Raw genomic sequence first — 11,332 nt, forward strand, 5'->3', positions numbered from 1 at the left:
GAAAGCGTGCTGCCAAGGCTGCACTAAAGGCTGCGCGCGCTCCTGGTGCCATCTCTCGCGCACGGCGCGAGCCTTGCTGCCTTCGCTTCTCCTACAATGCCATACCTGTGCGGCGGCAATCAGAGCGCTGGCTGGGTGGCGGCTGTTCTCGATGTTGTGCTGCGGCCCAAGCCGAAACATATAGCCGCCGCCGTTTTCCACTGCGTGTCCCCCTTCCCCCACAGACAAGACAAAGATATTCAAAAATGCTCACCGCCTTTATTATCACTGATGACAGACATAAATACACAATGTACCTTAACCACAATACCAACGCATACCTCCCACAACGACGCTTACTATTACACAATGCAGCCTGACTTCCTGAGTCTAGGCTATATTAAAAAAAAAGCTACGTTATAAGGTGATACATATATGGTCAAGGCACTATATCTGTAAAATAGTTTTCCTATGTAGTGAACAGATAAGAGCAAATATCTATCACAATAAGGGCTGCATATGATGCACTATAAGTCTTAGCTCATATTATATCACTCTTTGTAATGCGCAAAGAAGAACCAGGATGAAGGCGCCTTGCAATAAAGCAAAGTTCTCACATGAAATCACAATTTCCAAAAAAGCCCACAACAGATTGCTCCCCTAACAATATAAATAAAAGTAGACACTGCTGTCATGATGCCAAAATATGCACACAATAAAAAGCCATGCTTTAAAATAAGGTATTAATTCAGCTTGACTTCTTTATAAAAGCCGCAGTAAACATACAACTGGTATAAAAAGAGGCAATGTAATATTGTGGCTATCGACTTTATCACATTTCTGAGGAGCCATTAAAGCAGCCACATGTTGAAAGCTCAAAAATGGTACTATAAGCACAGAAAACACAAAGACCATGAAAGCTTGTAGCCAAATACAAAATAAATGAAAGAGGGACACGATTTTAAACAACTATGCTTACCTATATGTATGTCAGGCGCATGCGCCTTCAGTTTTTAGAGCATCAGTTTAGGAAATACAGCACGAATCGCCATGAGTATACCAACATTTACCTGCACCTTAAATACCATAGTAAAATCTATCATCTCGTATCACTTCGAGCAAAGATGAGATCAACTTGTAACTCAAATAGTATTTCAAGTTTGAGAACATTGAATGCAACAAATGAAAGAAATACACTAAAGTTCAGAAAAAGACTGAAGCCATCCGTTGAGAACATACTTCAGCATCTTGGGGCATACGCTGTCTTAGCACATTTGTTTCTTGAACTTAACACAAATTCTTCTTTTTCAAGAGTATGAGAAGATTCTTCAGGCCGTTTCTGAGCAGTCCACGAGGCACTGTTGTGTCCAGCAGGGCAATTTTTTGCAGCAGCACAAGCATCGGTGAGAATGCAGGCGGGTACGCAAGGTTTTCTTGTAGTAGATAAGCAGGCAAAAAAAAATGAGGGCCCGCTATACGTTTCCACTTGTGATCCATATAACTTCATCAGGACTTCCAGCATAAACAGAAGTGTGTGCAAAGGCGACATACACATGAAGTGCCATGATTTGCAGCTCACTAGGCAGAGCAGTCTGTAGAATGTCACATTAGAGGCATGAGCAAACATCTATGAAACAACCACGACAAGAATGCTCTCCAGTGTGAAATAAAGTCATAGAAAATGCCACATGACTTTCAGAACATTCATATATTAACTGAAAATTAATTTTAAATCGTGACAAAGCAGGTGTTGCCACAGCAACTGATAGATACATGCAAAATTGTCCCACAAACCTCGTTAATGATTGCGCGCTTTAAATGGCCTTAGATGCTTGCCAATGTCGATGAATGTGCACTCACGTAGCGCTTTGCATGAGAACGCTTCTGCTACTGCTTTTAGTTTTTCCTTCAGGTCACCAATCTTGCATTTAAACTTCGATGCAGTTCGACTTCGATGCAGAGCTGGAAAAAGGAGGTATGATGAAGCGAAAGTTGTCAATAACATTAAATGCACAATCAAACTTTTGATACCCTTCGTGCCATCAGGGTTGAAAGCAATAGAAATTTTAAGTTCAATCACTTCACTAACAGTTGACCTTATGGTAAGTATTTTTTCCACCGTTGATAATTTTATATATCAGTGACCTTGCATTCCCTACAGTAGAGAATTAGACAAGGCTGTGTTTCTCTGCTCTTCTAGCACTGAGACATAGACATGCACTCACAATGTTTTCCAACTAAAAATACTGAGGCAAACATTCACTTGTTACGCACCGAGCATTCTTGAATAGCACCTGGTGACACATGTGTACGAATGTCCTACACATAGTTACAGCAAATGAAAAACTCTAAAAACAAACATTCTGTGTCTATGGTGCGTTTACGTTCAGAAATCACTAAAAACCTGCACCACTAAACATGCAAAGTGATCGGAGAGTAAGGCGCAGAGCTTTAAGAAAAAAAAAACTTAAAAAATTTGCATTTGTGTTCAGACCACTAACCTTTCGGGCAACCAGGCTGTGGGCTCTGCTGGGGTACTTCGGCCATTCCAGTATTTTGCTGTGTGACCAAGGGAGAATACAGTGTAAAAAATGGGGTAATTTCAGAACAAAGCGCGATATTATGCCATGTTATCCAGAGTCGCTGCCGCGGTGGAAGGAAGTGAGCTGCTACGACGACAGGGCCAGGCTGTGGGGAGAGCGCGGCACTTAAAGGGACACTGAGGAAAATATAACATATTTTTGTCATTACCAAAATCTCATATTGAGCCTTTCATAGATTTTTTTGCTTGTCTGAAGCCGAAATACGCACTTATTCCTGAGAGATATTGCAGTTTTTCCAGCCGCTCTGATTCAACCCCGGACTCGCTGGTGATGTCAACTGGAAGAGTGGCGTACACCATGACGTAAACGCGTTAATTCACACTAACCGCCCGCACCTTGCACAGCCATTGTATAACTTCCGTCTTCCACCGTGGTCATACCGTTCATGCGACATTGGCTCCTCAGTCGAGCAGTCTTGTTTTTGTTTTGCCTAAAGAATGGACCGTGCCTACATCTGTTCGGTACAAAGTCACACGAACACTAGCGCGGAGTGTGGCGCTGAAAGCTTGCGGAACAGAAATCAATACACAAGGCGCGAACATACGTGCAGAGTTCTATAAAACAGGTCGAATGATATCAATACAGCAGCCGTACACTGAAAACGTGCGCGTTCGTGAACGTACAAAAGCATACGCATCCCCAGCAGCCCACACGCATGCAATCAGGCTAATACCGGCAGGGGAGGGGCAGTGGTTTCACAAAAGTACAAGGTGCTCTGTTTTTTTTTTTCACAGAAGTTTAAAATATCAGGTGCGCTGAACCAACTAATCTTTCGATCTGCCAAGCTGAGAACTCTGATGCGGCACTGCGGCAACTCCACTTTCTTGTTCTAAACCACCTAGATAGAATACAAAATAAAACACGCGATGGAATTTATTCACAGCATAACGAGAAATTCCGTCAGGCTATCCATGTTTGCCGCACGCCATCTATGTTACACGGAAGCCTCAGTCGAGCACGTTTGCTTACGTGCTGCATAAAGCATGGACGATGGTTCTGTAGTGCTACACATATTTTCAATCGTACCCGGCGCACAAACCAATTCAGAAGCAGCGAAATTACGCGCAGAGTTCAAGAAATCCGGTTTAAAACACTAGTACTGCAGTCGTGCGGTGGAAGCGTGCGCATTAACACTGCACGAAATCTCGCAAAGCACCACCACGTGCACACACAGGAAATGTATAAATAACTTTGGATTACCACCATATTGTTCAGAGAACGCACGCGACGGCACTAGGCACATGAGACTACTTGGCTAAAAGAAGTATAGCACAGATAAGCAGCCATATCGACCCAATGTGTCGCGAGCTAGGTCAGTCATGCACTCGTATAAACAGAGTAGACCTCATCTATCTTCAATATGCACTCACAAGAAGCTCTGAAAACAAGCCCGCTTTGGAAAGCAACGCATACACTCGATTTGAGAAGCATTAAGCCAATGAAGACCTTGCACGCCTTAAATGCAGCTCTGAAAGAAAGGGCACTCACCCAAGTCCATAATTCTGCCATGGGCACCTGGACAGTGGTTGCAATAGTCGCAACGGCTTGCGTTCTCTGCTGAGTCGTCCGACGAATAGAAAACGATGTACCGCCGACAGTCGCAAAAATGTTCACTGCAGCTGCCGCGCAGCACACCCCACAAGTCCCTGCTGCTTAGCGCCATTACAGATTTTGTCGCGCGCACACACAAACCAAAAGACTTCAATATGGCGAACAAAGCAGAGAAGAAACGCCGCCAGAAAGCGGCGCGGCTCTGCCGAGCGGTTTGCACCGTTGAAACGACGCGTACGAAGCAGCGCGGGCGGCGCCTGAGCCGTGGCGCCTTCCCGCCGTCTAGACTTCCGTGGTTTCTTCGCGCATGCGCGTCGAGCTCGTATCGGAGCGACCATCGTGCGATATTTTGTGCACCTCTCCTTACAGTTACCCGTTTCTCGCGTGCTTGCTGTTCTCATTTTAGCTTCAATTCCGACTCGCTACGTCGACTGAAATCTTGCAAGGGACGGCGGAATGTAACAAAAGAGCCCGTAGAGCTGCGCATTCGGCCTCGCACATCCGGTTACATCTTCCGCCGCCCCCTCAGGTGCTGCCCTTCTCCGTATGTGCTATTAGAACGTTAACTGCGACGGGGTTTAACGCATTTCGGCTTGCATGGCGAAGAATACGCAAGCTGCGTTGTATCATGCCAGGATATTAAGTGCTAATTGAATGAATTGCGATCTTACGTCAATTAAAGTGGAGAGCTGGACGAGTTTGTGCATATTTGTAGGAATATAAACCAGCGCAGAGGACGGAGACACAGTATACAAAAACACAGAGCGACTGTTTGTTTTTCTCGTCGTCTTATGTATCTACTGTGTCTCTGCCCTCTGCGCTAGTTTTTCTTCCTGCAAAAATGAGATTTATTTGTGAGGTAAATCGTCTCGCCCCGCAGTGCGAGCGGGCTTAGAATAAATAGCACATGGACCTCCTTTTGCAACTCACTTACGTATCGAATAATCAAGCTGTGCTGTAGCATACTGAGCCGCAATATCCTACCACTGCTTTGCATGTCACAGCTTCTTTCGACGTAGAAGTCAGACTTTTAATCACGCCTAAGCCTGCTTGTAACTGCCATCCAAAACGACAGTACTGAGCTCATGCGGCAGAGTGTCACAAAGAGGTTGTAATATAATAACATTTATCCTGTGGCAAAAACCACACCCGCGCTGCCTCAGAAATAAATATATTTGCGCACTTCAAGCAACAAACGTCCTCTCTACATATATACAGCTCCTTGATTCTCGAACCATAAGTTACCGCGCTGCTCATAGGTTACGGAGCAAAGGTTGCACGGCGTCATTTTTGATGGTAACCTATAGATTTCTTCCATGTTGGATGTTGTAAACTTTAGAAGGCACAAAAATATAAAAAACAAGAAATCGAACCACCTGTAACCTTTATGTCATAAGTTACTCGCGCCCAAAAGTTACATTATAGGTTACTGTGTTTAGAGTGTATGAATGCGTGCGTATCTGGTTGCTCATTGTGTGTGCTAGTTTCTGTTTGCGTACGTGTGAATTTCCTCGCTTACACCTACTCTGGGAGACAAAGTGTATTTGCAGTTTATTTAAACTCATATTTAAACGCACGACACAACGAATGGCACTGCACCTAACGTATTATCTCTTTATGAAAGGGAAATCTACGAATAAAAAAAGGCAGTGTTCTTACAATACGGGACGAAGGATGAACAGAGTAGCTGTGTATGTGGGCCCCTTATTGGCGAACTGCACCTCCGCCGCAGGTCGGCTCGCCCTTGGAATACCTTCGGGGTCAGCCCAGTACGGGGTCTGCTAACGCCTGTTTCACCTTCGCTGCGGGTCGGCCCAGCATTGCACTATGTTCGAGATCGGAACACGTATGAGGAGTGCTTAACGCCTGCTTCACCACCACCGCCGTGGCTCGGCCCGGCATTGCAATACCTTCGGGATCAGCCCACGTATGGCGAGTGGTTAGCACCTGCATCACTTCCAGCGCGAGTCGGCCTGGCATTGCATTATCCTATCTCCGGCATTTTGTGTCTAAACACGGACACAATTCTGGGAGAACTAGCCATTATCACCTTCGCTTAAAAACAACTCAGGCGTCAAGATCACCGCCTCAGATTTCGTCACCATTCAAGATCCGCACTGCTTAGTTGTACATCTTCCTCATTCCTTCCCTCAGCCGCAGGCATTTTCTTGATGCTTGCGATGTCCTTAATCTGCACCGTCATTGCGTCGTGCGTCGCGTCTGAGACCAAGCAAGCTTTGAGCACATACATCCGTTTTGATATGCCCAGCACCCTCTGAAACGTCACTGCTTGAGTTCCAAGGTTTTTCTGAATGAGTTATGAGTATTTGGATCGAAGTAGACATCTCAGATCGCACGTTCTTCACCGCATATAATCCCAAGAGCAGCTTCGTATTATGATGCATTTCTGAATGATGCTGAAAATATTGTAAACCTTATTAAGATAAAGAGATGAGACCATGGGCGCGATAACGTAACTCTATTCCAAACTCCGGACGTCAAAATGACGCGACTGTTTCTGCGTACGGGGGCGGGAACCTGCGACGTTTTTCAATCTGCCCAATCAGCAGCCTCCGTCGTTGCCGGAAGCATGTGTTGCGTGTTTTTTACTTGCAAAGGGACCGTATAGCAACTAACATTCAGATATTAACGTCTAATAAAAGAACAACTGTATGTCGCTGAGAGTAAAATTGTTTTGTAATCTTTTGACGCAAGATAAGTTGAAGCGCGCTTGAAAGTAAACACAAATATTTTAATTCTTCGAGTCATAGCCACACATGCGCAAATTCCGCATCTAATCCATTTCGCTACGCACACGTAAGATGGCGGCTGCGTGAAAACAGCTGATCGGTACTGTGGGCCGCACTTGGTGTATTTTTGCCCGTAACGCTGCCTGATTAAATGAAATCTCGGCGTACGAGATGTACTTTCGCCCCAGAAGAATTTTGGAAGCTGTGAACATCATGAAGACTGTGAAAGCGTAGTGCTCGGTGAGTAAACACATCATTATTTCTTGTGCTTAATGACTGAGCAGTAGCATCTGAACATCTGCGGTGATCGCATGGTGTTTACTTTTGCTTTTATTCGCATAGGATACGGAAGAATTGATGAGCGTTGGAAGGCATCTCAACAGATAGCTGGTAAGTAAGCGTTTTCTATAAACGATCGCAACTATCTCCGAATGTAGGTCCACTGATTTAAATCGAAGGTGGTCTGTAACAGAGGCTCATTTTTTTTCTCTGCCACACACTGCTGCGCAGTGATACATTCCCACGTGCGGGCGGTACAGATACTCCGCCAACAGCCGCTGGAGGATGCGGCCTGCAGGGCAGCCGCCGAGTATGCGCGTCAGGGGCAGGGGCAGCTGGCTGAGGCAGCGAACGCGGAGGCCGCCAGTTTCCACCAGCTGCTGCTGCAGCAAAGTCGACAGGTACGTACAACTTGGCCAGGTGATTTTTTAAAGAGGTGATTAGTGCGCATGGTAATGTACATCACAACCATATTACACATGAGAGGCATCTGTAGTCATTTGGCTCATTGGCTCATGCACGTTTATACATCTCCTTTGAGGTGTTCTTTAACGCATAGCAACTTACAAAACATTTCCATGGTTGCATGTATCACCACAGCATGATCATCGTTTGTTTAACAATTCAACTAGTCACGAATACTGTCTTCTGACAGTCAGAGGCCGCTTGGTAGGATTTGATACGTTTCACATTTTTTAAGAATAACAGACCATATACGCTTGCACGGCCATTTCTCATGTCATATGTAAATGATCTCGCTGCCCTCAAGAGCAACCTTGCTGAACCTGTAACACTTGCAAACAGTGCGAATCAAACATTTACTTTGCCTAACCTGCAGCTGAAGTAAGTGAATTTGTTTCGCAGCATCATCAGCAGCTGGTGGAGGAGCTGAGGGTGATCCGGGTGGTGCAGCAGCAGCTGGCAGCAGAGAGGCATGGTTTGAGAGAGGCCACTGGCCTCATCGCGACAACACTGCGCCAGCTCCTGGCTGCCCTGGCTCGCCTCCACGAGCAGCCTCAGCCATGAGGGACAGTCCCTCCCCTCCTCCCCCGCCATATCTTCCTTTAGTACTAGTAGGCACAAGTGTTGCCTATACGTCCTCGAAAGCTGTTGTGCCGAGTTGTAGCCAGTCTTGTGAAATATGTGCAGGTCATGTGCGACCATGGCAGCGAAAACTGATAGTGCTGTGATGTCACTTGAAACACGAATGCATGTTTTTTTTGTATGTAGCACTAAAGGATGATATGACTGTTTTCCCTACATTTCTGTCCCAAATAATATTTTTTTTCAAGGTAATTTCTCTTCATGTGTATTTTCACTTGCAGTGCAAGTTTGCCCTAATGAGACGTTACAAATTATATGTAGAATTTTCGCCATATTTCCGTTAGGTGTTGTTCACTTTTGTTTTGCTGTTACTGATATGTTTCAATGCGCACCTTTTTTCCAAGGAAGATATACACTATGCAATCACTTTTACAGCAACTTCAACATTGTCTCGCACACATACAAGTGCACTTAACTACAATGCTATGATAACTGGAAATGAATTTTCATGCCATATGTATGTCATGATTGCAATGTCAAACCTTTCGTGCCTACGCAATGCAAAGTGGCCGGATCGGAATTTTTTTTAACGCCAAGCGCCTGTTACTTGTGATAGTTATTGTGATATTTCAGGTGTCCTTACCTATGATAGCAGTACAATCTAGTGCCCATTGTAGTTGAGCACAGTTTGCGACATACATAATGGAGCCATCGATGTGGCCACTATTTTGACATTCGCTGCCAGGCTGCTCTTGCAGCCGTTATATGAAATACCGTTGAAGTGCCAAGCATTTTCTCACTTTTCGTGCCTTAAGAGCATGTGATGGCTGTTTTATATAGCGTTCTTATTGCAGCACTAGTCAATGAAAAGAAACTATTTCGTGCTACAAACATGCTGACTACATAATAGACAAGACATCTTTCTTGCTGTTAAGTTGCTGGATGAAGGTAAATGGTTGTGCTCGAGTTCAAAAAAACATCATTATGCTCGTGTCATATTTATGCAATTTAACATCTGCCAACGGCCCATTGGTAGTGTACTGGGCCCCATATAGTGAACATCACACGGCTATTTTGGCGCCATGAAGTCATGCTCTGTGTACTTGTCTGTCATTTGCTTTGATGAAAGATGGCATTGAAGATGGATCACATGGTTTTATTTACAATGCAGATATAAATAAACGATCCTAAACAATGCAAGTGGAACTTGAAATGAATATTTACAATTTGTGTTCCTTCAATTTCAGAACTATTTACATATGTACACTCTCCCAAGGGAGAATAACGCGCTTGACATGCCAGGCGATCGTTTTCGGCATAACTTGGCCTTATGTCAAGGAACTGTGTGGTGACTGTGTGGCAAAACAGCGCAGGGCCTACAAGTTGCGTGAGAACAGTACACATGGTGGAGCGAGAAGTGTTGTGCTTGGCAGCAGCCCAAATAGGCAGCGAGGAGACGAAGACCAATATCCTCCCATGCGCAGTGCAGATGGCGGTGACAGTGCCGGTGATGACAGAAGCAACAGCAGCAGCAGCAAATCATTTGGCAAACCCCAGCGGCCCAGAGAAGCGGCTACAACATTCTGCTGATGAACACAAAGTGTTCTATCCACAGGTACTAAATGAAAGGCTCTCATGTAGTGTCACAGTGGAATGATGCAATCATCTCCGGTAGTGAGAGCTCACTGGCAGAGGACACGTGAAAACGCGTGTTATGATTGAGCAGATTCGATGAAGAAACAGCACGGTATCCACTAATTGCACACATTTCTTCACATTGGTTCCTTCTCTCTATTAGGTGTGTAGACAGCAGTAATAAACATCTGGCTGCAGTGTCAGGCACGTGTTTATTGCTGCTGTCGACGCAGCCGCCTTCGCACCCTTTTCAGGTAGTGCTGGTGCTGCTGCCGTGTCGTGCCGAAGGAGCTAATAACATTATCCCGGGCAGCACAGCCTTTTAAGTACATTATGGGTGCTGCCCTCACACGGGGAACTCTCTGTGGGTAGGGGTTGCCACTTTCATCGTCACTGCTGCTGCTGCTGCTGCTGCAGTCATCACTAACATCATCCGACACGCCACCTTCGTCAAGACACAAGTTGTGCAACACTGCACATGCTGCAACGATGTTGGCAGCACGGTCTGGTTCGTAGTGGAGGGCGCGGTACCGCTGAAGGCAGCGGAAGCGGCTCTTCAGAAGCCCAATGCACCGCTCCACTACGGACCGCATGGCAGCGTGTGCAGTGTTGTACCTGCCTTCTGCAGTGTGTATGGGAGGGTAGCCTGTGACTGGGGTCAGGAGCCATGGTTCCAGGGGGTAGCCGCTGTCACCTGTAGTATCATAAAAATGGTATGAGATCTGCACAAAGTTTAGTAGGTGAAGCATGGGTCATGTAAAATGCACCTACTACAGAAAGGCTGCAATAAAGGAGTATACAGGCTGAGCACCTGACACAGCTGTGATCACAGATAACAATAGCTGGGAGCGGAAGCGGTTCTTCAGAAGCCCAATGCACCGCTCCACTACGGACCGCATGGCAGCGCGTGCAGTGTTGTACCTGCCTTCTGCAGTGTGTATGGGAGGGTGGCCTGTGACTGGGGTCAGGAGCCATGGTTCTAGGGGGTAGCCGCTGTCACCTGTAGTATCATAAAAAATGGTATGAGATCTGCACAAAGTTTAGTAGGCGAAGCATGGGTCATGTAAAATGCACCTACTACAGAAAGGCTGCAATAAAGGAGTATACAGGCTGAGCGCCTGACACAGCTGTGATCACAGATAACAATAGCTGGGACATAGTAGCATCCCTATTTGCAGTAAGGCAGCTCTTTGTGCAGTCTTAATTCGCAAATTATCAGTGTAAAAAAGACTGTGACAACGCGTGCACTGTACACTCACATTAAAATTTAGTTTAAAGTACAGCGCAGGTGTGTTGTCACTTTGTTTCGTGCAGATACCATCGGAACATTACTACATCTCGCCTATAGTTAATAACGTGACTATAACATAAGGGGTTCGGGCTTCAATATTCTCCTACGGCACGAGCACGCTTTGCTGCATGCCGCCAGAATTGCAACTGTACAAAATTTTCCTGCTGCTCACTGAGGAGGTGTTCGCCGGCCTTGGCAAT

The 11,332-nt window shown here is 45.7% G+C and overlaps 1 long non-coding RNA gene across 1 annotated transcript; it reads right to left on the reverse strand.

The window, feature by feature from the left end:
* Window positions 1–238: 238 nt before the first annotated feature.
* Window positions 239–2,679, reverse strand: LOC129382632 (uncharacterized). The gene is made up of 2 exons (XR_011894995.1): window positions 2,481–2,679; window positions 239–1,941 (listed from the first exon to the last, which is right to left on the reverse strand). It is a non-coding gene; the product is annotated as an uncharacterized lncRNA (long non-coding RNA).
* Between the last annotated feature and the right edge of the window lie 8,653 nt (window positions 2,680–11,332).

Source organism: Dermacentor andersoni, chromosome 6 (assembly GCF_023375885.2).
Source record: "Dermacentor andersoni chromosome 6, qqDerAnde1_hic_scaffold, whole genome shotgun sequence".
Taxonomy (NCBI): Eukaryota; Metazoa; Arthropoda; class Arachnida; order Ixodida; family Ixodidae; genus Dermacentor; species Dermacentor andersoni.